Genomic DNA, 25,569 nt, shown 5'->3' with positions numbered 1-25,569 from the left:
TGGAGCAGATAGATAGTGTTTGACTCTTATTCACAAACTGATGTGTTATGCCTAGAGCAGGGTCTGAGGAGCAGAGAATGGCACAGAGATTTAGAGAGAATCCCTGTTTCATGCACCGGCCTGCCCTAGGAATAACAGTGTATCAGTATTGCCCAGGTTTTTTCCTTAAAGAAACGTCCCCTTATCGGAGGTCCAGAGAAGTCCTAATGCACCCCAAGCATCTCCGTATTGTGGAAGTCTAGAACATGTATCTTTGGACCACTCTGAGTGATGATCATTCTCAAATACGAAGAGTGACACAATGAAAGTTAATTTTTTTTTTTTACACCGGCCCATTTTGGCCAGTACAACGAGCGCCGACCAACAAGACATCTCGTTGATCAGCGCTCGTTTGTTCCTTTCGCAAGGAGCTATGTGTGGGGACGAGCGCTTGTTACTACGATCGCTCGTCCCCATATATTTCTATCATGTTGGCACCGCATCTACCTGTTTACAGTGAGATGTGCTGCCGACAAAGATAATATTTTTAAAAGGATACAATAAGCCGATGAAGGAGCATTTGCTCGTTCATCGGCTCATCGTTGCCACAGGGCAATTATCGGGAAGGAGTGTTCTGTGAACGCTCGTTTGCCCGATAATTGGCCGGTATAAAAGGGCCCTAACACGGGATGATGCGCCGCACTTGTACACGCCTGATGAATGTAATAGGCAATGAATGTCAGAGTACGAAGCGGACAGTAAATAGCATCAAATAATCTGTTTAACGATCAAAGCAGCTACATGGGATAACCTGCCCTTCCCGTGTATGATCACAATTGACTACAATGAATAAAACGCTTTTTAAAGTTTGAGAGACGTTCCCATGTATTAAGAGAAAACACAGAGGGGGATCACTGTTCTTAACTATCGTATAAAAGTGGATCCCTAACCTGCAGACTATGGATAAAAGGGAAATCTTATTACCTTATTATTTTACTTCAGTCACAATGTACCGATTTCTTACCTCACTGGATGATACTTATCCGATGTGGAGTGCAAATTTACCCATCACAGATATCATGATGTAATATTAAACTGTGCCAAAGACATTTTCATGAAGCAGCTCGCACTGTTTTTATCTTTAAAATTTTTTGAAAATTAATTGCCTTAAAGGGAACCTGTCACGTTTAAAATGTTGTCCAATCTGCGGGCAGCATGTTATAGAGAAGAAGCTGAGCAGATCGTTGTGGGAAATGATTCAGTACAACTTGTAATTTATTCATTTAAAAACTCTTTTGTATTGAGGAGTCCAGTGGGCGGTCCTTATCCCTGATTGATAGCATCTCCTGTAGGGAGTATAAATACAGAGATAGCAGTTAATCATTAATAAGGACCACCCACTGGACTCCTACGCCCAGAATAAGCAGACGTTGAAATTAATAAAATTACAAGTTGTAAAGAATTTTTTCCCACAAAAATACATATCAACCTGCTCAACTTCTCCTCTATAACATGCTGCCTGCAGATTAGTCTGCATTTTCAACATGACCGGTTCCCTTTAAAATAAATGCCCAAAATGCTGTTCTGAATGACTTCTTAACATATCATTATAGTGGTACAGCCACTGCTATAGGTAACTTACTGCATATCATTAAAGGGGTTGTCCAGTTTGAAAACCAGCCAACCAATCAACGGGATAGGTTATCAGTATATGATCAGTGGGTGTCCGACAACAGGACCCCACACCGACCAGCTGTTCAAGCTGCCTCTGGGCCCTGGAAGCAAAAGACTCCGACCACTGTATAGCGGCCGTGCTGCAGTACTGCTATTCAAGTAAATAGGAGCAGAGCTGCAGTAACCCAGCACGGCCGCTATGCAGTGTACTGAGCCATCTGCTTCCAGCACCCACCACTGCATAACTTCCGATGCCCGGAGACAGTCGTAACGGTGGATGTACGGAGGATATATCCTGTGGATAGGTCATCAGTATGAAAAACAGCCCCCAAACTGGACAACTCCTTTAAATAATAACACTGTTTGCGGTAAGCGCTCTCTATTGTTGGTTAAAGGGTAGGTCGAATTTTATAATTTGATGCTTTATTTTTGCAGGGAATGTGGAGCTCCGTGTTATCAAAAAAGAAAGTTCCACTGTAATGATATAATAAAAAATGAATCTACACAGAAGTTTGGACCTAAAAAATGTGATGGTGTGAAAAGGTGGAGAAAAAGGTCCACACTGTCTCTTCTTTCAACCTTTCACACCTTATCCACATGCATTAGCACACCTAATCCTCCCTGCTCCAGCACTGAGGACCTGCCACCTCTTTTCCTGCTTAGGGCATTCATCAAAGTGCTGGTAGTACTAGCCATATGAAAGTTTACTATCCATCTACAGAAGAGAGTGCAGATACAACCTGGTCACCATGGCTAGGTGCTATTCAGCCATCTCATTTGGGCACGGTCTAGCAAGTTTTAGGAGTAGGAGACATCAGGATGTACATCAAGTGTTGTTTTTCACACCTTCTATGCCTACCTGGTAGTTTTTGGACTAAGCTAAGAGGGAGGAGCCAGAAAATGAGCCCAATTTATACAATTTGGAGCAAATTAACGGTGCATATGTAAGGCCCCATGCACGTGACCGTAGGATTAGTCTGCAATTGTGGACCGTAGTTACGGTCTGCAATTACGGACCCATTAATTTCTATTGACCATGGACACCTTCCGTGTATATTTAAGGGGAAGTGTCCGGGCCGTAGATCGCCTCTTTTGCCGATCTTTTGCTTTTTACGGCCCATGCTCCCATACTTTGTATGGGAGAACGGGCCGAAAATGCGCGTGGCTGTCCGTGGCCACCAGCGGCCGGCCGTGCCCGTAATAGTGGACCGTGATTACGCCCACAGCCGTGAGCATGGGGCCTAAGGCTTCGTTCACCTCTGCGTCAGGATTCCGTGACACCTTTCCATCTGGGGAACCCATGAACGGAAACCATAGCTTTCCGTTTGCATTATTATAGATTTCAATGGTAATGCTTCCGTTGCTAAAGGTTTCCGTTGTTTTGGCGGAATAGATAACGTAGTCGACTATGCTACAGATTCTGCCAAAAAAGTGAGTGTATTTTCTCTCTACATTACATGGTATACAAAAAATAAATAAATGAACAAACAAATCCTTACCCAAGCACCTTTCCTTTTTGGAGTTGGGCGAAGTCCTAAAACTTAGAGTTAAAGTTTAGCTGTTGGAATGTCTACTCGATTGTCCAGTAGTAGCATTTAGGTGTAATTACCATATCTGAAAACCATTCTGTCTTGAGCGTACGTTCCTCATATGGCTTCAGCCACATTGGACAGAGAAAAACATCCACATCTTTTTTTTATACAGATGAAAATGTGAGTGCACCCAAAATACTGGTTCACCTCTCCTGATAAGAAAGGGAAATGGTGATTTCCTATATGGATACTATACATGAGGGTAACTAGCAGCCCTCCCAAGTGCAGGAACAAAATGTTAAAATCCTTCCTGCCTGTAGCCACCACTAGGGGGAGCACAACGCATATAGATGTATACAATTCTCATGGAACACAATACCAGCTGTGCAAATCCATATGTAAGGAGCTACCGGTTTTTAAAAAGAAGTCGATTGATCACCACAGGTTCGCCTCTTCTACATGGACAATCAGCAGTGATCGCCAGGGAAAAGCCATGGCCAGCGACACATTTTCCCTGCAGGGGAAATGTAGTATTACAAATGAATGGCAGTCAATGTAATGCATGGATGCACTGGGTCTCCCAGAGAAGGTGCCACTCTTACAGAGCAGATATCCGCTCTGGGACATAGACTGGAGACCTCCCTCTATATGATGTCCATGTGGCCTAATAGGACATATGGATGGGGATTGTCGTAGTGAGACAAACGCTTTAACAATAACTTCACCAGCTAAGAATTATCCATGATACGACTGTGACGGCTCCTTGTATAACTAGTGAGGATACCATGTACTACATCCCATTGAAACCGTATGTCACTGTAGTTTAATATCAAATCCATCACCTCCAGATTTTATGCACCGACGAACACAAAACAAGAGCTTTACATAAACTTACTCGGTTTTATTGGTCAGGGTAATTTTTGTTGCATAGCAACATAGCCGGGAACATTTGTCATTCATGCAATTCATTTTGCGCAGCGAAGACCATGTAGATTAAATTAATAAATATGCACAATGCGCGGCTCGTCAGTTTCCAAATCTAAGGAGCAAAGTTTATCCAGGACAAAAGGAAAGCTTTCAATTTCCTCATCTCCGATGGCAATAACTATACCGCTCTCATGTACCTCCTCAACACAATGACACCACAACAATGAAAATATTTACAGGGTTTGACATTTCAACCCACTGATGTTGTAAGAGCTAAATACTCAACCACGGAGCCTTACAAGGCAAGACTATTATACAACGCATAATGACAATCTAATTCAAGGAATTCGCCTTCCACTAGACCTTGACTCATCCTTGCAGTGTTTTCATGTCAAACTTTCATTAGGATTTCATTCACTGTTCACATGTTCTAGAGCCGAATCCCCAGTGACTCTTCATTGCAGCAATTCATGAAACCAATAGATTATTTTTACATGATGTTCCGATCGGCGCCGCACACCTGGCTCAACTATAGGATTACCATCGTACCAATATAGCCAGCCATGTGCCCATAGACAGACAGGCGTGTTCTACTTCTGATGCACTAGCGTCCTTGCAGTTGGAGCAGCTTTCTGCTGTTCTGTACATTGGGTTGGGCTGTGTATGCGTTTATAGAATAAATTAAACTACTAATATTTGCCAGTGTATTTTCAGTGAAATACAATTTACCAACCTCATTACCGAAGAGGAAGTCCTAAAAAAAGGTTTTCACTCTCCGGGAACCCTACATAGGGGAGGGTAAAGCATTCAATAATTTTAGACTCTGGTAAAGGCTTCTTGTCAGTAGTTATGGCAAGCATGTACGAACAGGAGGACCTCGACATCTTGTGGGGAAACCCTCTTAGGAATCGTCTGGTCTCATAGGTAGCGTTACATCAAATCTTCCATTAGAAATACAAGCCTGTATAACCTGTGTACAATTCTAGTTTTCGGTCCATGATTCTATACTGAAAAAAAAGTAAAGAAATCACAGTGTATATATATATATATATATATATATATATATATATATATATATATATATATATATATATACACACACATACATACATAAATTTATAAATATTAAAGGGGGTTAGGATAGGCCACCAATATCCGATCGGTCGGGTCCGACCCCCCGCCGATCAGCTGTTTGGAAAGGGCTGCAGAACTCCTATGAGCGCTGCCGTCCCTCTAATTCTTACCCGCTCATACTGTGATTCACCAACATACTTGTAGCTACAGTTCACAGTATTACAGCCTTCTCCTATTGAAGTGAATGGAAGAAAGCTGTAATACTGTGAACTGCCACTAAGTGTGTCGGCGATTCACAGTGTGAGCAGCGAAGGAAATAAAGGGGAAGCAACGCTCATATGAGCGCTGTGGCCCCTTCAAAACAGCTGATCAGCGGGGTGCCAGGAGTCGGACCCCGACCGTTTAGTATTGATTGCCTATCCTGTGGATAGGCCATCGATTTTTGGGGACTGGAAAAGCTCTTTAAAAACTCCAGAATTAGAAGGGGGATGAAAAAAGTCCAACCTCTAAGAATTACCAAAGCCAACAAACACTCAAGGTCATTGGTGCCAGGACACATCTGCAACCTCTGGTGAAGGAGTCGCTTATTTCACAATTACTATTCTAATGATATAGTACCATTATTGAATTATTTAATGTATGGAGCGGTTATTTGGTCACTGTATGTTGGTATTATTTGAGGACTTTATGGTGGTATTTATTTAGGACTTATTTTGCAATGTGAGGTGGTGGCGGTGGCAGCACTATATATCGTTATTTAAACAACCATATGGGGTTATTTGGCAAAAATATAGCACCGTTCTTTGGCCACTAAACTTAATGGCACTTATATTCAGGCACTGTTTGGTACGGTTATTTGTACAGTATATTATAGTACACAATATAAAGGGAGAGGTGCCAACAGAAAGTTCCCCACAGGGCACCATCTAACATACGCCCACCCCTGATTGGTGCAGTGGAGCATCAACTATAAGCCCCCATAACTTCTGGGCACAAATATAAGAGTAGACAGGGGCAAGGGCTGGTGTTGGCAACGACTTGAGATGACTGGACAGCAAGAATAGGAAAACCAACTTTGACCAAATCAAGCTGAAGAAGAGGATGACCAGCAACAAGATGGATGGAGACAATCACAGAAATTAAGGGCACATCATAGAAAATCCTGAAGACCCAACCAGAAGACCGAACAATTTGGTGATGTAGAATCCATAGGAGTTACCAGGAGTGAAAACCATCCAAGAATAATACAAATCCCATTAACACCCCTATATAGTTATCATGGATTAAAGTGGCCCCCCTCACTCATTCCCTTTGCCTCTTAGCAGCATTGAAAGGGAATAAGTGATGTGCTGCAGGACGTTGGTGCATGGCGCAGGTTCATTTACCCCAAGATTACTCTATCCTTGAACTGGGCCAACATTTGGGAATATATTGAGCTATTCCAAATGATTTCCAACAATGAATACTAAAAATCTCAATTGTACCTTCCACCCAGTAGGATTTCGTAGGCCTACGGGTCGAAGGACGGGAAGTTGTCCCTATGAGCAACGTGAGATCTGCAAACTAATCTTGAAAGGTAAAAAATAAGTAATACAATAAAAGTACAAAGACGAGATATTCACGGGCAGAACGGTGGCTCAATGATCAGTCTTACAGCACTGGAGGGAAGAATACACATCCCATCTGGGTAATATCAGGATAAAGTTTATATGTTCTTATATTTCTGTGGGTTTCCTCTACATTCTCTTCTTTCTACACTCCAAAAACAACCAGAGAAGATAATTTGTTCCTAATGAGTAAGTATGTGAATGCTTCAAAGCGGGAAATTAGACGTTGTGGCCCCATGGGCACAAGAACGGATGCGAGCGGATATATTCTGCGTTGGGTGCTGAGGACTATGTTAGCGCTGTATAAAACACAAAATAAAAGTGCAGTTCACCAAGGAAGGTAATTTTTATTCCAGTTTACATTTTCTTTATATTTATATTCCTTTTGACAACGTTAAGCAGCAGTAACTCCTATAAATACTACAACATTGTAATAATTTGGGAAAATGTCACTCAGACCGATTCCAAACCCTCCCCCATCAGGATGTAGCTGACAGATGACTGACAGTACAAGTCGTGCGTGACAACAGCGTCACTTGAGGAGTCGTGCAGAGGGTTACAGGCAGCGAACGCAGAGGGTTCATTATATTATATGTCAGGTGATTTCTTATGTGATCATTTGCATAATATAACTTTCAATAATTGAAAAAAAAAAAAAGTTACAATAAGTAGTATACTCCTTTTTTTAGATACATTTCCTATTCCTATATTGGTTATTTTTTTACGGTTGATTATTTTGACACAAGGCCATTTTTTGACCATGAAGTATTGATGGAAATGTTCATATATGGACAATACATGACATCAAAGGAAACGGTCATCTGTGATAAAGTATAACTTAAAAGGGAAACGCCATAATAAAACCGGCCACAGTCCCACTTGCATATTTAGGTTAGTATTGTGCATCAGAAGCGGAAAGATTTGCACCTTTTTCGTTTTTTGGATCGACTCCTAGTTGTTGAAAAATATTGACCAAAATACGCAAGTGTGAATGAGGCCTTAGGGCTTGACCACACGTAACTGAATTGCTGCAGAAAATTTCTCCAGCGATTCCGCAGAAACTAGCTGGAATTCCGCTGCGGAAAAACCGCACCACTTATGGCAGAAAATGGTGCGTATTTTGCTGCGTTTTTCTCAATGTTGGGAGATGATGACATCTCCTCTGAGGCCTCCGGCCTTTTTCATGTAAAGTTTCCATAAAATAGGTCCGCCTGTGTATTGCGTTTATTTCAATATATCGTATGTACTGTATATTACAGGTATCAATTGGCGTTCATGATATGAAAAATTTGGTGCAACTAGATAAGCATGTTAGGGCAAAGCCCCATGTGGCGGAATTGCTCTTGAATTCCGCTGCGGACACTCCGCAGCGTTAATCCGCAGCGGACCCGTTTGCCCATTGCCTTCCACTTCTTTTTAGTAGGCTTCGTTTAGACGAGGCTGAAAATTCCGCTGCGGAGCATAGGCTGCGGTGCGGAATTTGGTGTCCGTAGCATACAATGGATGTTGCGGACCAGTGGCGGACTGGTTGCGGACTCATTGCGGAAGTTCTCCATTGACTTCAATGGAGATTCTAAATTCCGCAATGAAGTCCGCAGATGTCATGTACATGTTATGTGTGCTGCGGATGCGTATTGCTTTTTTAACATGACATTTCTTTATTCTGGCTGGACCTATGTATTTCTAGGTCTACAGCCAGACTGAGGAAGTCAATGGGGCTCCCATAATTACGGGTGACTACGTGTGTGCACCCGTAATTACGGGAGCGTTGCTAGGCGACGTCAGTAAATAGTCACTGTCCAGGGTGCTGAAAGAGTTAAGCGATCGGCAGTAACTGTTTCTGCCCCCTGGACAGTGACTACCGATCCCAATATACATCAACCTGAAAAAAAAATAGAAGTTCATACTTACCGAGAACTCCCTGCTTCTTCCTCCAGTCCGGCTTCCCAGGATGACGTTTCAGTTTAAGTGATGGCTGCAGCCAATCACAGGCCAATCACAGGCTGCAGCCAATCACAGGCCAATTACAGGCTGCAGCCAATCACAGGCCAATCACAGGCTGCAGCGGTCACATGGACTGCCGCGTCATCCAGGGAGGTCGGGCTGGATGCCGAAAGAGGGACGCGTCACCAAGACAACGGCCGGTAAGTATGAAATTCTTTTACTTTCACTAGGGAAAGTGCTGTCCCTTCTCTCTATCCTGCACTGATAGAGAGAAGGGAAGCACTTTTACCGCAGTCCGCAGCAGCTAGTCCGCATCAATTTACTGCACATTTTGGGCAGATCCGCCACAGAATCTGCAACGCAGATTCTGTGCGGCATTGATGCGGACAGTTGCGGAGGAAATCGCCACGTGGGGGCATGCCCTTAGACACTTTTTCTTCCTTTCACTCACCACATCAATATTTTGTCGAAAAATATTTTAAGAACTTACAACTTCTTCCCACAATGCCATAAAATGAATAATTTTATGAGTTGGCAAAAATGGCGCAAATTGTGCCACATTTCTCAAATGTATAAATTTGGCACAAGTCACTGGGCATGTTTCTTTTCCTTACGCCCCACATGGCTGGCAGAATTTATACTTTGCACTTTAAAAAAAAAAAGGCTGCACATCATTAATATTTCTGCTGCATTTTAGGACTCCTCTTAGCCACGCCCGATTTTCTAGACACCCTAAGGGTCAGTTCACACATAGCATAAATACTGCAAATTTTCTGCAGCGAATTTCGTTGCGGAAAATCCACAGCATCATACAGAGTAGCAACAGAGTGGATGATTTTTTAACAAATCTCATCCACACGCTGCGTAAATGCAGCGGATCAAACGCTCAGAAATTGACCCATGATTTGGTATTTTAATCCGCAGAATGTCAATTGTATGTGCGTAATCGCTGCTTATTTGTTGTGGGTTTTTTCCACAGAATTCAATGGGGAAGTAAAACCCGCAACAAATAGCAGATGTTGCATTTTTTTTGCGGCAGAATAGCAGCAATTCCGCCGCAAAAAACGCAATTCAGGATAAAACAAACATTTTTTTTATTCTTACTCAGAAGTCTATGTTTCTTCCTCCAGGCCGGCCTCCTGGGATGATGTTTCATCCCATGTGACAGCCGCAGAGCATCTAACGTCAGGATGTTTGACGGTCATCTGCTTTTTTTGGTGCAATTTGTGGCAGAATTTTGGTTCATTTTTGCTTAATAAATCTTCCCTACTCTTCAACACGCTAAAAAGACGATTAATAAGGGTGTCAAAAAACAGAATAATTTTGGCTCATGACGTGTGCTCCTATTTTTTGGCAGAAAGCCAGGTCAGAACTCAGGAATTAAAGATTGGTAATGGGCAAAGTAAATGGAGGCTCAAGTGCTGGAATTTGGAGTTGTATTTCTGCCTCCATTGCCTTATATGCCGCAAATATGGCTCCATTGTAGGAAATTCACCCATTAGGAAACAACAACATTACATTACACAGGGAGGACAAAAAAAAGCCCAAAAATCTAATCTGTTACAGTTAATAAAAAGACAAAAATAATGAATAAAAAAACTGAATTTTTCCTTACTAGTGCCTTGAGTTTCATGCGTCTTCGATTGTCCTATGAAGTTGCATTCAGAAGAGGTTTGATATTGTATAAGAACATGTAACTCCTGCAGGAACAGACATGTGGATGTCATTATCAGAGGTAATCTTAGCCGACAGGTCTCATCACGCCAGGACGATGCACAAGCTCAGAGCTGAGGATGCGAGAGGTCTATAGTCTGCACCATTTTCCAGAATTTATATCTGGCGTCTCCGTTGCAATTTGACAACCTGAAAAGACAGAAATCTCAATAGTTGAGGAAATTACAGATATACTTACCACCTGTCAGTGTAGAAGACTTTAAGGCCCTTTTACACGGACCAACGATTGGGCAAACAAGGGTTCATATGATCGCTCGTTCCCAATTATTGCCCTGTGTAAACAGGGAAACGATTAGCCGATGAACAAGCAAACGCTCGCTCATCGGCTGATCGTATCGTTCATGCAGCATAAAATATTATCGTTGTCGACAGCACATCTCCAGGTGTAAACAGGGAGACGCGCTGATGACATGATGGAAATGTATGAGGAGGAGAGATCGTAGTAACGAGTGCTCGTCCCCATACATAGCTCCTTGTCAAAAGAGCAAATGCGTGTCGATCAACCGTCTCTTGATCGGCGCTCGTTTTTACGGCCCAAATTAGCCGATGTAAAAGGATCCAAAGTCTTAAGTACCTTATAGGAAAATAGTGTGACAACCGTGTGGCATGTGACAAGATATAGATGAATCGGCAGGAAACAATTCCATTAATTGTAAGAGCTGTAACCAACAAGATGAGGACTGGCTCAATATTCCACTACACAAGTCTAATAAAAGATGGGCCAAATTCTCTATTATGACTTAATATTCCGATAAGGTGCTATAGTGTTGGAAAGTCCAAACTTTTGAATATCTGAGTAGGCAGGTAGAGTGCGATATATATATATTTTCTTATCCATCGCCCCAAGAGGGGTTCTAACAAACCACTTTACCTTGGCCACGGTATTTAGATGCCGGCCTAGGGCAGAAACCACAACCATTGCCCCGGGTGAAGGAAAGCCTTGCTATAGCTCTGCCTGCTCTCCATATTCCCACAATGCCACCTCAGATCCACTGTTGAACTGTACAAGACATCCAGGATTTCGGGAACCCTGGGAGTAACAATAATGGACTTTTATGGTATAAACAAGTAAAAAATATAAAAGGATAAGCGCACATCTGTACAGGCCAATTACGTGGAGGATTGGGTGGATTCAGGCCATATGAAGTGTGGTAAGGACTGCTGTGAGGAGGAAAGAGACAGCTTTTTCCTACTTACAACCGTGCGTTTTACGGAATCGCATATGGCCTGAATCCACCCCAAAGTACTAGTGATAAAGGTCTGGGAGGCCCGAAACATCTACAGTATCTGTTCTTTTTTTATAGCCCTACCCTGTATAACGCTGCAATAAATTAGAATAAACAGCAACTCCATGAGCGCGGGCGGCTAGGATTTCTGCATTCAGAGGATTTATATACTTTTGCCAGTGTTCAGACCATATACTTGGGAAGGACACGAGAGGTAGAGGGTCAAATAGGTGACAAATCTTCGTTCCATGAGGCTGGGTTCACACGACCTATTTTCAGACGTAAACGAGGCGTATTATGCCTCGTTTTACGTCTGAAAATACGGCTCCAATACGTCGGCAAACATCTGCCCATTCATTTGAATGGGTTTGCCGACGTACTGTGCCGACGACCTGTAATTTACGCGTCGTCGTTTGACAGCTGTCAAAAGACGACGCGTAAAATTACAGCCTCGTCAAAAGAAGTGCAGGACACTTCTTGGGAAGTTTTTGGAGCCGTTTTCTCATAGACTATTGAAAACAGCTCCAAAAACGGCTGAAAAAACGGCACGAAAACGCTGCGAAAACGGCGCGAAAAACGCCGCGAGAAACGTGAGTTGCTCAAAAAACGTCTGAAAATCAGGTGCTGTTTTCCCTTGAAAACAGCTCCGTATTTTCAGACGTTTTTGGCTCAGCGTGTGAACATACCCTAACAGATAACATGTCTGACAAGGATGTGAAAGACCAATAATCACATAAAATACATTTGGTTATAGTTATTACTGCTAAAGGGGGAGACAACCTGCTCATATGGAGCCACAGCTGATTTTTCTGAGAGAAGCCATGGCTGGACAGAAATTTCCCCTTCACCGGCTGCTGCAGGGGAAACATAGTAATAAATTGTCGTCCATTCAGATAAATACTTAAACGGCTTGAATCCGCAAGAGCGGTTTTCCATTCTGGCTAAGAATTGGATCTTGAGCAAAAAAATTTAGACGTCTATATGCCCTAAGAGAGCATGCGGACAGAGGTTGTGTTCATGAGACAACCAGCTTAAGTGCTAGGGGGCAATTACTTCATGGATAATATTGGTATTTATTATCTTTGCTTGTTAAATATGTCCGGTAATAATTTCGATGACGTATGCCTTAGGCTCCCTTTGCATGATCATGTTGAAACCTATATATTTGCAACAGGGACATATACAAGGGGGAGAATATTTGCTATCGGAAATCGTCACGTCTTAATTATCTGTCTCTATTCAGGTGAACATTTATATTTCTTGAGCAAGAGGAGCGACATTTGCAGCCATATCTATGTTTTATAATTTAAGATCTCATTTATTTCCTATGACTCAGTCATCTCCTCCCCCCCCCCCCGTTCGCTCTCTCAAAGGAAATATGTGGCGCGTAATCCCTATTTTTTCATTCCGACAACGTGTAATTTTAGAAACCTGAATTTCCCTATGCTAAAAAACTGCAGCCATGCGTTAAAAGGTGTGATGTGTGCCTCCATAACGCCCATTAACTCCTTACCTTCCCTGGCAGCTTCTACTTCCAGTAAGGGTATGTTAACACGCAGTGTTTTCAGATGCAAATCGGGCGTTTTACGCCTGGAATTACTCCTGAAAAAACGCCTCCATTACTCCTACAAACATCTGCCCGTTGCTTGCAATGGGATTTACGGTCTTCTGTTCCCACGAGGCTTCATTTTACACGTCGCTGTCAAAATACGGCGCGTAAAAAGACGCCCGCGAAAAAGAAGTGCACGTCACTTCTTGGGAAGTTTTTGGAGGCGTTTTTCATTGACTGCATTGAAAAACAGCTCCAAAAACGGCCGTAAAATACGCGAGTTACTACAAAAATGTCTGAAAATCAGGAGCTGTTTTCGCCTTAAAACAGCTCCGTATTTTTAGATGTTTTTGGTCACTGCGTGTGAATATGCCCTTAGGGTATGTTCACACGCAGTGGTTTCAGACGTAATTCAGGTGTTTTACGCCTCAAATTACGCCTGAGAAAACGCCCCTAATACACCTACAAACCTCTGCCCATTGCCTGCAATGGGTTTTACGTTTTGTTCCCACGAGCCTTTATGTTACGCTTTGCTGTCAAAATATGGCGCATAAAATGACAGCTTATCAAAAGAAGTGCAGGACACTTCTACGGAGGTAAACGGCAGTAAAAAACGCTGCGAAAAACGCGAGTAGTTAAAAAAACGTCTGAAAATCAGGAGCTGTTTTCCCTTGAAAACAGCGCAGTGTTTTCAGACGTTTTTTGTTAAGCGTGTGAACATACCCTAAGGGCTTATTTAGACGAACGTGTAATACGTCCGTGCAACGCGCGTGATTTTCACGCGCCTCGCACGGATCTATGTTAGTCAATGGGGCCGTTCAGAAAGTCAGTGATTTTTACGCAGCGTGTGTCCGCTGAATAAAACTCACAACATGTCCGATATTTGTGCATTTCTCGCGCAGCACACGGAAGCACTTCCGTGTGACGCGCGTGATTCGCGCAACAGCAGTAAAAAGGATGAATGAAAACAGAAAAGCACCACGTTTTTTTCTGTTTACAAACATACAAACGGAGTTTCATAATGATGGCGGCTGCGCAAAAATCACACAGCCGCGCATCATAAAGGGCTGACACACGGAGCTGTTAAGTACCTTTTGCGCACACAAAACGCACACGCTCGTGTAAATCCGGCCTAAAGGTTATAATCCCTGCGGCAGATAATGAACGTTGCAGAAAACAAGACTTAAATTCGCATCTGAAATATAAAGCCTCATTTAGATGATGTTCAATTTATCAGCAATCTACAAAACTGTAGACGTGCGGCAAAAACTAAAAGCATTACGGCTCGGATACAGCAAAACAACTTTTCTTTTAACCTAATGCGATTTATCCCAGAAACTGGAAAACAAACCTTCCAGCTGAAAAACAAACCTGGTCCTTACGTAGGGAGGCTTCTAAAAATAGTGCACATACAGATTTAATGCCATAGATACATAGGAAGGAGAGAGACACCGTGTTCAAGAGCCACAGACAAATTATCATAAAACACAGAGGAACTAAACTGCACATGAACTGCGGCGACGTGACGGCCACTTCCATATTTAACCTCTTTGTGTCATAATTGTGTGAGTATTATAATGGTGCGAGTTTAGAATGAAGAGGCAGGCAAGGAAGACAAAGCATAGACACTAAGGGTATGTTCACACGGCAGCCTCCGTTATGGCTGAAATTACCGAGCGGTTTTCAGGAGAAAACAGCTCCGGAATTTCAAACGCAATGGCATGTTGAGGCGCTTTTCGCTGCGTCCATTACGGACGTAATTGGAGCTGTTTTTCCATGGAGTCAAGGGAAAACGGCTCCAATCAAGAAGTGACAGGTACTTCTTTGACGCGGGCGTCTTTTTTACGCGCCGTCTTTTGACAGCGGCGCGTAAAAAAAATGACCGTCGGCACAGAACATCGTAAAGCCCATTCAAATGAATGGGCAGATGTGTGCAGACGCTTTGGAGCCGTATTTTCGGATGTAATTCGGGGTTAAAACGCCCGAATTACGTCCGTAAATAGGGTGTGTGAACCCAGCCTAACCGAAAGCGGATCTACACGTGGTGCGCAGACGAAGGCAAACTATTGTTCTCTGTGAGCAGCCATCTCAGGCTGGGGAGAGGTGGAATCGGAAATGTACCTGCAGAACAATGTAGAATTATACAGGGTGGGCCATTTATATGGATACACCTAAATAAAATGGGAATGGTTGGTGATATTAACTTCCTGTTTGTGGCACATTAGTATATGGGAGGGGGGAAACTTTTCAAGCTGGGTGTTGACCATGGCAGCCATTTTGAAGTCGGCCATTTTGTATCCAACTTTAGTTTTTTCAATGGGAAGAGGGTCATGTGACACATCAAACTTATCGAGAATTTCACAAGAAAAACAATGGTGGGCTTGGTTTTAGCGTTACTTTATTCTTTCATGAGTTATTTACAAGTTTCTGACCACTTATAAAGTGTGTTCTAAGTGCTGCCCATTGTGTTGGATTGTCAATGCAACCCTCTTCTCCCACTCTTCACACACTGATGGCAACACCGCAGAAGAAATGCTAGCACAGGCTTCCAGTATCCGTAGTTTCAGTTGCTGCACATCTCGTATCTTCACAGCATAGACAATTGCCTTCAGATGACCCCAAAGATAAAAGTCTAAGGGGGTCAGATCGGGAGGCATTTCTTCTGCGGTGTTGCTATCAGTGTGTGAAGAGTGGGAGAAGAGGGTTGCATTGACAATCCAACACAATGGGCAGCACTTAGAACACATTTTATAAGTGGTCAGAAACTTGTAAATAACTCATGAAAGAATAAAGTAACGCTAAAACCAAGCACACCATTGTTTTTCTTGTGAAATTCTCGATAAGTTTGATGTGTCACATGACCCTCTTCCCATTGAAAAAACTAAAGTTGGATACAAAATGGCCGACTTCAAAATGGCTACCATGGTCAACACCCAGCTTGAAAAGTTTCTCCCCTCCCATATACTAATGTGCCACAAACAGGAAGTTAATATCACCAACCATTCCCATTTTATTTAGGTGTATCCATATAAATGGCCCACCCTGTAGATTATTCAGGGTCTGAAGTAAGCTGTATAACAACCCCTAAAGGGTGAGAACCCCAAAAGAAATCGCATGTATTGTGTTATGCCTGGTGCGTGACAGGGATCTAAAGAAAACGAATGAGAATACGTGTGCCATGCACCTCCCCTTCAGGCCCTGCATGAGGCATAGCACAGTATATCAGTTTTGTCTGGAGTGTTCCTTTAAACCCTTTGGCGACATCGGCTGTATAGATGCGCCGCTGCAGCGCAATCTGAATCAGAGCCCACACCATCAGCAATGGTTGTCAGCTGTAACATACAGCTGACACTCTGCTGCAACGGCCAGGATCGGCGCTAGCTCCAATCCTTGCTGTTCATCCCCTTAGATCCCGTGATCAAAACCGTCTGCGACGATCGTGGGGTGGCGAGGAGTTACTCAGCCAGCTAGGGGCCTAACAATGGCCCCCAGATCTGCCATATATGGAAGCCTATTAGGCCCCAATTGGCCTCCTGTAAGTTTTACACGGACAGGCATAATACACTACAATACAGAAGTATTGGAGTGTATTCCATGAGCGATCAGAGGATCGCACATTCAAGTTCCCTGCTGGGACAAAAATAAAATAAGTTCCAAAAAGATTTTTGAAAAAAAAATAGGCAAGAAAAAAAAATTAGATATATATTTTCAAGCAAGGTCCTAAGGTTGGACAGAAATGTTGTATCCTGTTTTGCTGCTTGAAATAAATCACCTTTATTTGCCATACCGGAGTGCTTCGGGATTTCTTTTTATATACATTCATTATCCTTGGATCAGGATTACCTGCTGGGCACCCATATCCATTTTGGAATTTATCTTTGAGTGCTGCTTTTTTCTATTACTATACATACATACATACATACATACATACATACATATATATATATATATATATATATATATATATATATATATATATATATATATATATATATATATATATATATATCCTTTGTCCCTTACAAATTCCCTGATTATTGCAACAGAATGTAAAAATTTTAAATCATTTCTATCGCCACGTTCGTAAAGATGAACCCATTTATCCCAAATGGTGAACACCATAAAAAAAATAGAACTAAAAACAACTATGCCAGAATTGCGGTTTGTTGGTGATATTGAAATTGTATGTGTCCCAAAATAGTACCAATAAAACCTACTGCGCGCTCCACAAAAAACAAGCTCCATCGACCGCAGAAAAAACAAGGTCTGGCAGTTCTGACAGGTGTCGCCGTAATCTTACTGATCTGCACAATAAAGTGTCAGTATGTAATTTATGCTGCACAGTGAATTCCATAAAAATGAAACAAAAAACTAAATTTAAAAAAATTGCGAAATTTGCGTTTTTTATTTTCACAAAATATAAAAAAGTTTTCAATACACTTTATGTACCTGGTGGCATTAAGAAAATACAGCTCAGCCTGCAAAAAGAAGCCCTCAGACAGCTACAACAGAAAAGATAAAAAGTTATGGCTCTTAGAAAGTATTGATGCAAAAAAGCAAAAATAACAAAATCTGCCTCAAACGCCCAAAATAGCAGGTAGAAGAGAAATATGCTCGAGTGTCGGCCTTTAAATTGTTCTCCACCTCCAGAGTCTTAACATGACCATAGACGATGAATATAGTTGCTGCCACCGATTTTACTAGTTTTTATATATACCCAATTTTGGGGTTTTTTGCAAAATTAACATTATCCTTTGTTGGATATTTTTGGTCATAACCTAAGGCTTATGATACAAATCGGCCTCTAAATAATTGTATGGATGTTTTTTTCTCTATGCTTTATCCAACCATATTTAATTGGTTGTAACTTTTTGCACTAGTATCAGCCAAAAGTACAACGTGCATGTTAATTCCAATATGGAGAAGGAGAAAAGCTGACATTTTTACCATTAGTCCCATGCAGTTTATCTGCCGAGCAGTATGCAGAAATGAATATGACTGGTATGTAGCGCTGTGGTTTTCGATTCTAGACTGGTTTGACTGGAAACACGTAGGAGAGGGGCATGTCATCTTTATACAAGCGACGGATTTCACTCCATAGGAGGAAGTGTGCGGGGTAGACGTCCATCAAGAAGCAGCAACTAATCCTAAAAGCAGCCCGTTCTCCGTCATTTTTGTCAATTTATGAAGCGTAGTTTCTGTTTGATTTCCCGTGTACAAAAGGCAACCGTGATCTGTAATACTCGGTGTCTTCTCCTTTTGTGATAGATGTCAATGTATTTAATGATGTGTGATGTGTGGAGGGTGTAATTACTCTGACTTGTGTAGTGTAAAGGCTCCAAAAAATTGTTTGAATACTCTGCATAACTGTTGGCGGTGATAATTACTACAACAAAGGAGAAATCCATAAACTGAAGAAAGATTTTACGGATTACGAATAAATCTCAGCATTACCAGCTGAGCTCTGCAATACAGGCTTAAAGAATCGCCTTCTAATTCAGCTCTAAAATAGGAGTCCACTGGGATTTAAGAAAAAAAAAAAGAGGAGGAGAACATGTTTAGGGAAAGGAAAATCATCCAAAAAATTGCTACGAATAGAAACTTCACTTTCAGCCAACATTAGATACAATATTACAGAATTACATAGTTACATAGTTGGGAAAAAAAGCAAAAAAAAAACACGTCGGTCCATCAGGTTCAACCTTTCTCAATAAATTACCCATCATTCATTGCTTGATTCATTATCACCCTCCGTGTCATTCGTCAATAAATAATCATCTCACCTTTTTTTTATTTTTTTTAATTCTGACATAGTTTCTGCCATGACTACCTCTTGGGGTCAGGCATTCCATAGTTTGACCACTCTAACTGTAAAGAACCCTTTCCTATATTGATATCTGAAACGTCTTTATTCCACACGCAATGGGTGTCCCCTGGTCCTTTGTAGAGTCCTTGGAAGGAACAGATCATGTGCTGGGTCTCTGTATTGACCACACATATACTTATACATATTAACTGGTTCCCGACCGCTGGCTGTGTTTTTACGGCTAGCGGTCAGGGTCCTTAAAACCCGCGTCATAGACTTTTTACGGCTCGGGTTTTAACTTGCTGCGCGAGCGATCGGGCAGCTGAATGTCGGCTCTCCGGCTGTCAGTGACTGCCGGGGACCCTGAGGAGAGGATAGAAGCAGCTTTCGCTGCTTCCGTCTTCATTGATCGCTGTGTTGAATTGATCAGAGAACGCTGTGTATATGAATAGAGGCAGCGGCCGCGCTGCTGCCTCTATGGGTCCCGGTGTTCATGTGACTGGTCACATAATCGCCAGGTGCCGTTAGTGACAGACTGCTGCTGGATCTTACTAGACCCAGCACAGCCCTATTAGTGACAATCGTATATTAAAATTTACGGTAGACAATGACGATCACAAATAAAAGGTCTATTTTAGGGTAAAACTATGCTATTACCAAAAAAATAAAAAATAAATTGCTGAAAAGTAAAAAAGCTTATTTTTTTACTATTATTTTCAAACTTTAAGAATAAAAATTCTAAAATAGCAAAAAGGAGGTGTATAAAAACGATAAAAAAAACAAACCTGCATTGTCTACGGAAAAAAACAATCTAAAAAATCACGTTGTTAGCCCAACAAATAATACAATTATAGCCATTTAACTAACGCGTGCTAAAAGGGCTAAACGGTGTCTGGTCCTGAAGGCTCAAAATAGCGCGGTCCTGAACTGGTTATTAAGATCACCTCTAAGACGTCTTTTTTCCAAGCTGAACAAGCCCAATTTCTTTAGCCTTTCATTGTAAGAGACACCTCTTATCCTATTTAATAATCTAGTTGCCCGCCTTTGAACCCTCTCCCATTCTTCTATATCCTTTTTACAATGTGGAACCCAAAACTAAATTCCATATTCAAGATGTGGCATTACAAGGGATTTAGAGAGGGGTAATATTACATTTGAAACACAGGTGTTCTTTACCTCTTTTTATAAACCCTAAAATCCTATTTGCTTTTGCAGCTGCTGCTTGACATTGAGTTCTGCTGCTTAGCTTATTTGTAAACAGAAAACCCAAGTCCTTCTCTTGTTCCGTTATCTCCAGTTTTATTCCATCTAATGCATTAATACGATTATCGCATCCTAGGTGCATTTCTTTACATTTATCGACATTAAAATGTCATTTGCCATGTTTTTGCCCATGCCGCTAGCTTATCTAGGTCTTTATGTAATATTTTATAGGTCAAGCGGAGTTTTAAGTATCATGACCTGTGAATCTCTATTATACCACTATTAATGGAGTCACTACGGGCAATGGGGGCACTCTGGGGAAAAGAACAGCAGGGCAGCTATATGAAAGCTATAGGCTCTAGATATTCTGTTTGTTATATCAGTAGGTTGACTGCTGGAACTCCCACTAATCTGTAGAACAGGAGCGGTGGCCAGACTTGCGTACTGCTTCATCCAGCTGTTCCATACAACTCTATGGGGCATACGGTGACAGTCGAGAGCACTCCAGACCTCCCACTGACCTAATGTTTATCAAGTATCAGGGGTAAAACCTCTAATCTGCAATTTAATGCATCTGCAACCAGGAGACACTCAGGAGATCCATTCGGGTGCAACTTTGTTGCAGCTTACAATAGCCATATGCCAACATACATATAGTATGGTAAAATAAAATACAAAAACGTCCATCAAGTTCAACCAGGGGACGATGGTGTGGAGAAAAAAAGGGGGGAAATAAAACGGAAACGCAGTTTACACCGATTGATTCAGATGAACATAACAAAAAAAAAACACCTCTATAGCACGAGACAATTTGTTCTAAATTGGGGAAAAATAAATTTTCAGACCCCCAAACTGGATCCAGCACGTTTTTTATATAGGAGATCATTTTACAGAGATTATTAATACATCTAATTATTAGTAGTAATGAAACATATACCCTACATAAAAATTCCCTACATTGAGCTGTACAGAGTCGGTATTACAAACAAGGTAATTATAACAATTACACAATTAAAACATTTAAACAAACACGTTAAATAGGAATGACAGCTCTGCTCAGGAGCTCGTAATCTAAATCAACAAAAAGAAACGAGAGGTGAAAGAACATGTGGGAGGATGTACCTTAATCAGGCAAGATATGATAAACTAGGTTACGAAGAGAAGTTTCTATATAGTCAGATTACATGTTTTCAAGAGATCCACAGTGAAGCTCCACCATTGATGAACCTACACAAAGACATGGAGTATTTGAATAACAATTACTTAAAATAATTTAGACACTTTCAGGCCGTCCTACTCGGCAAACGTTGGGCTGCTCCACATATACACTGATTGGCCACTTTATTAGACACCCATTTAGTAGAGGGTTGTACCTCCTTTGATCTTCAGAACCACCAAAATTTGTCGTTGCATAGATTCCACTAGGTATTGAGATTGTTCGGAAGAAACATTGCCCATTCGGAGAGAATAGCTTTTCGCAGTTGCCACTAAAGTGTCCATCTGCCCTAGGGTAAACGGCTGCCATGAAGTGACGAACTTGGTCAGCCACAATGCATGGGTAAGCTGTGGTACCTGGGGCTCGACGTCTTAGGACCCAGGGTGTGGCAAAAAAATCATTCCCCACACCATTACCCCACCTCCACCAGTCTGAACTGTTCACACCGGACAGGAAGGGTTCATCGATACATGCGGTTTGCGCCATCTTCTGACCCTCCCTATCAGTATGGAGCCACAGAAATCTTAAATTATCTCACCAGGCGATGTTTTCCACTGCTTAGTGATGTAATTTGTGCTCTCTTTTGCCCACTGGAGTCTTAACTTTTTGTTTCCCTTAGACAGTGATGGCACTGGAACCGATGTTATGGACCATCCATGCTAAGGAATGACGACCTGTGCATTTGGACACATTAGTTGGAGCACTAGTGTTGTATTTGGCTGCAATTTGCTTGACTATGCTCCACCTATTCGTCAGTACAATCCTCCTCTGACCTCTTTTGTCAACAAGTTATTGATGTCCACATTATCCCCAATTGCTGGATTTTTTCCTTAAAGAGGCTCTGTCACCAGATTTTGCAGCCCCTATCTGCTATTGCAGCAGATCGGCGCTGCAATGTAGATTACAGTAACGTTTTTATTTTTAAAAAACGAGCATTTTTGGCCAAGTTATGACCATTTTCGTATTTATGCAAATGAGGCTTGCAAAAGTACAACTGGGCGTGTTGAAAAGTAAAAGTACATCGGGGCGTGTTTACTACTTTTACTAGCTGGGCGTTGTGTATAGAAGTGTCATCCACTTCTCTTCACAACGCCCAGCTTCTGGCAGTGCAGCACTGTGACGTCACTCACAGGTCCTGCATCGTGTCGGCACCAGAGGCTACAGATGATTCTGCAGCAGCATCGGCGTTTGCAGGTAAGTCGATGTAGCTACTTACCTGCAAATGCTGATGCTGCTGCAGAATCAAGTGTAGCCTCTGGTGCCGACACGATGCAGGACCTGTGAGTGACGTCACAGTGCTGCACTGCCAGAAGCTGGGCGTTGTGAAGAGAAGTGGATGACACTTCTATACACAACGCCCAGCTAGTAAAAGTAGTAAACACGCCCCGATGTACGCACATAATACACGCCCAGTTGTACTTTTACTTTTCAACACGCCCAGTTGTACTTTTGCAAGCCTCATTTGCATAAATACGAAAATGGTCATAACTTGGCCAAAAATGCTCGTTTTTTAAAAATAAAAACGTTACTGTAATCTACATTGCAGCGCCTATCTGCTGCAATAGCAGATAGGGGCTGCAAAATCTGGTGACAGAGCCTCTTTAATCACATTATTCTTGGTATACAGGAAAACCATTGCACAAGTAATGTTGTCGGTTTTTTAAATACTGGCCCTGGCTAATCTAGCACCAATGACCATGCCTCGCTCCAAGTCGCTCGATTTTCTCATTTTTATATGGATTCACACAAATTGATCCACAGAGAACTTGCTCACTTCATTTTGTTGCACTCTGGGATGACATATCTAAATTTCCCTTGCCGGTAATCTTTAATTGTGAAAGGGCAGGTGTCTGTAATAAAGTAGCCATTCAGTGCAGCTCCCTAAAGAGAAATGAATCTGCCTTCCTGAGCTACATACAAATAATATGGCCAGTGTAAAACTGTACGCAATTAGCTCCCCCTAGTGGCGGTTGCAGGCAGCCATAATTTTGCTTTATTTAACTATGTCATTAGTTTGGAGCGGTGTATCAGAACAGAGCTTTGACCACTATAAAGATACGTTATGAAATTAAATAAGCACAGAACGTTTGACCTATTTAGAAAAACACGTGTGGACACTCATTTCTATGGTACTAAAAATTGATCGGTTCACACGTATCAAAATCTGTTTCATTGGTCAGAACACTTTACGGTCACTCTTCTCAGTTGTTTATTTTATTGCCCATAATGTTTCATATAAACGTAGTGCATGCGATGCAGAAAATACTACTCATTGCATAGGAATTCAAAAATCTCATCCACACTTTTAGGATCTACTTTGGATTTTGCAGATTTCACCCATTAAATGGGTAAATCCGTCTACATTTTTTTTTCTTATAAAGTGTATATTGTGCGGATGTCTGGGAAATAGAGGCGCAAGAAAGCAACAGCAAAATCAGCATGATACGCATGAGGTTTTTGGAGTAATTTTGGGACATTTTTATTTTAAATCCTCAAAAAAAACTGCAGAATTCTCAAAAAATTTGTTGAAAAAATAAAATCCCATTTACTAAAGTACTCCCTGTATGAGATTACGTTTCAGTTCCTGCTCCGGTGCACAGCATGCAGAGAAGAAATGTCAGACTTTCAATGTAAGTTTACAAAATTTCGCGGAAATTTACAAATCTTTCATTAAAACAGTGGGACCGTCATTTTCTTTGACAAAAAATGAGCTATTTCTTCTCGGTTTGTCAGTTTCTCTTCATTCCTAACCTAATAATCAGCATACATAAATATAATGCAAATGCAAGCTATTGTTGAGTTTGGGAAACACGCCACATTAAATTATTACTGCTATTTCTAGGTGTCAAACATATGACAGAACACAGAAATAGTCATTGCATATATTACAGTGCGCCAGCTAGAAACAAACATATTTAAATTATTTTTGAACCTGAGCAGTTTAGGTTCCATCCCACAATAAGCCGAACAGGAGGTGTCCAAATTATTATTACTTCAAAACACTTTGATTTAAAAAAATGCATTGGGAAAAAAATGAATTTGATTTTTTTTTCTTCTCCAATCCTTATCCACTAAACATCAGTGCGAGGTGCTCAGCAATCATGCCGCTCCTGGGTATACTCTATCAGAATTATTCCTGGTACAAGCAGTAGATATCAAAATAGAGCAGGGCAACCACAGGAAAACAAAATTCCCTGTGGTATATATATATATATATATATACACACACACACACACACACACACACACACTATATATACACATGTACACACACACACAGGCTATATATACACACGTACACACACATATATATATATATATATATATATATACACACACACACACACATATATATATATATATATATATATACACACACACACACACACACACACACACACACACACGAACCCACACATACATACATATACACACACACACACACACACACACACACACACACATTAGGGCTGGCAATTAATCTCAAAATAATCAAAACTTAAATTCAGCGCAATCAACAGACATCTTGTGCATTTTGGTTTCTTAAATTATTTTTCCCCGGTTTCATCTGTATCACCGTACTTCAATACAGTTGAATCCAATGGAGCATGGAAGACGTAAGATCCCTGCTCTACCATTCACTGTTTCGCCGTACGCTCACGGCTCAGTGCAGACAGGCGCGAGGCAGTGATGTCATCGCACCTGTCAGCACCGAGCCACACAGACCAGAGGGATCTCCTCCACTCATCGTTGGAACGGGGTTACGCGGGTATGTATTTTATATTAGGAACTATTGGGGCTGTGTGGAGGCAGCTATGAGTGCATTATACTCTGTGGGGCCAGCTGTGGGGCATTCTACAGTGTGGAGGCAGCTATTTGGGACTTTATACTGTAACAGCAGCTATGGGGCAGTAATTGGGGCATTATATTGTGTGGAGGGCAGTTATGGAGGGCAATATACTGTGAGAGGGCAGCTATGGAGCCATTATGTGTGGGGGCAGCTATGGGGCATTATGCATTGTGGGGAGCACTGTGGGGGCAGTGTTACAGGGTATATTATATACAATAGTTTACAGCATGCATCAGGATAAATATTAA

At 41.6% G+C, this 25,569-nt stretch overlaps 1 long non-coding RNA gene across 1 annotated transcript in view; it reads right to left on the bottom strand.

Annotated features, from left to right (window-relative positions):
- Positions 1-10,595, bottom strand: part of LOC142664090 (uncharacterized) — a 30,427-nt gene extending 19,832 nt beyond the window's left edge. Inside the window, exon 1 of the long non-coding RNA XR_012851188.1 lies at positions 10,353-10,595. This is a non-coding gene — a long non-coding RNA (uncharacterized LOC142664090). The remainder of the gene's footprint in view (positions 1-10,352) is intronic.
- Between the last annotated feature and the right edge of the window lie 14,974 nt (positions 10,596-25,569).

Source organism: Rhinoderma darwinii, chromosome 11, assembly GCF_050947455.1.
Source record: "Rhinoderma darwinii isolate aRhiDar2 chromosome 11, aRhiDar2.hap1, whole genome shotgun sequence".
NCBI lineage: Eukaryota > Metazoa > Chordata > Amphibia > Anura > Rhinodermatidae > Rhinoderma > Rhinoderma darwinii.
The sequence above is the reverse complement of the archived record's forward strand: the minus strand, read 5'-3'. Positions and strand labels throughout refer to the sequence as shown.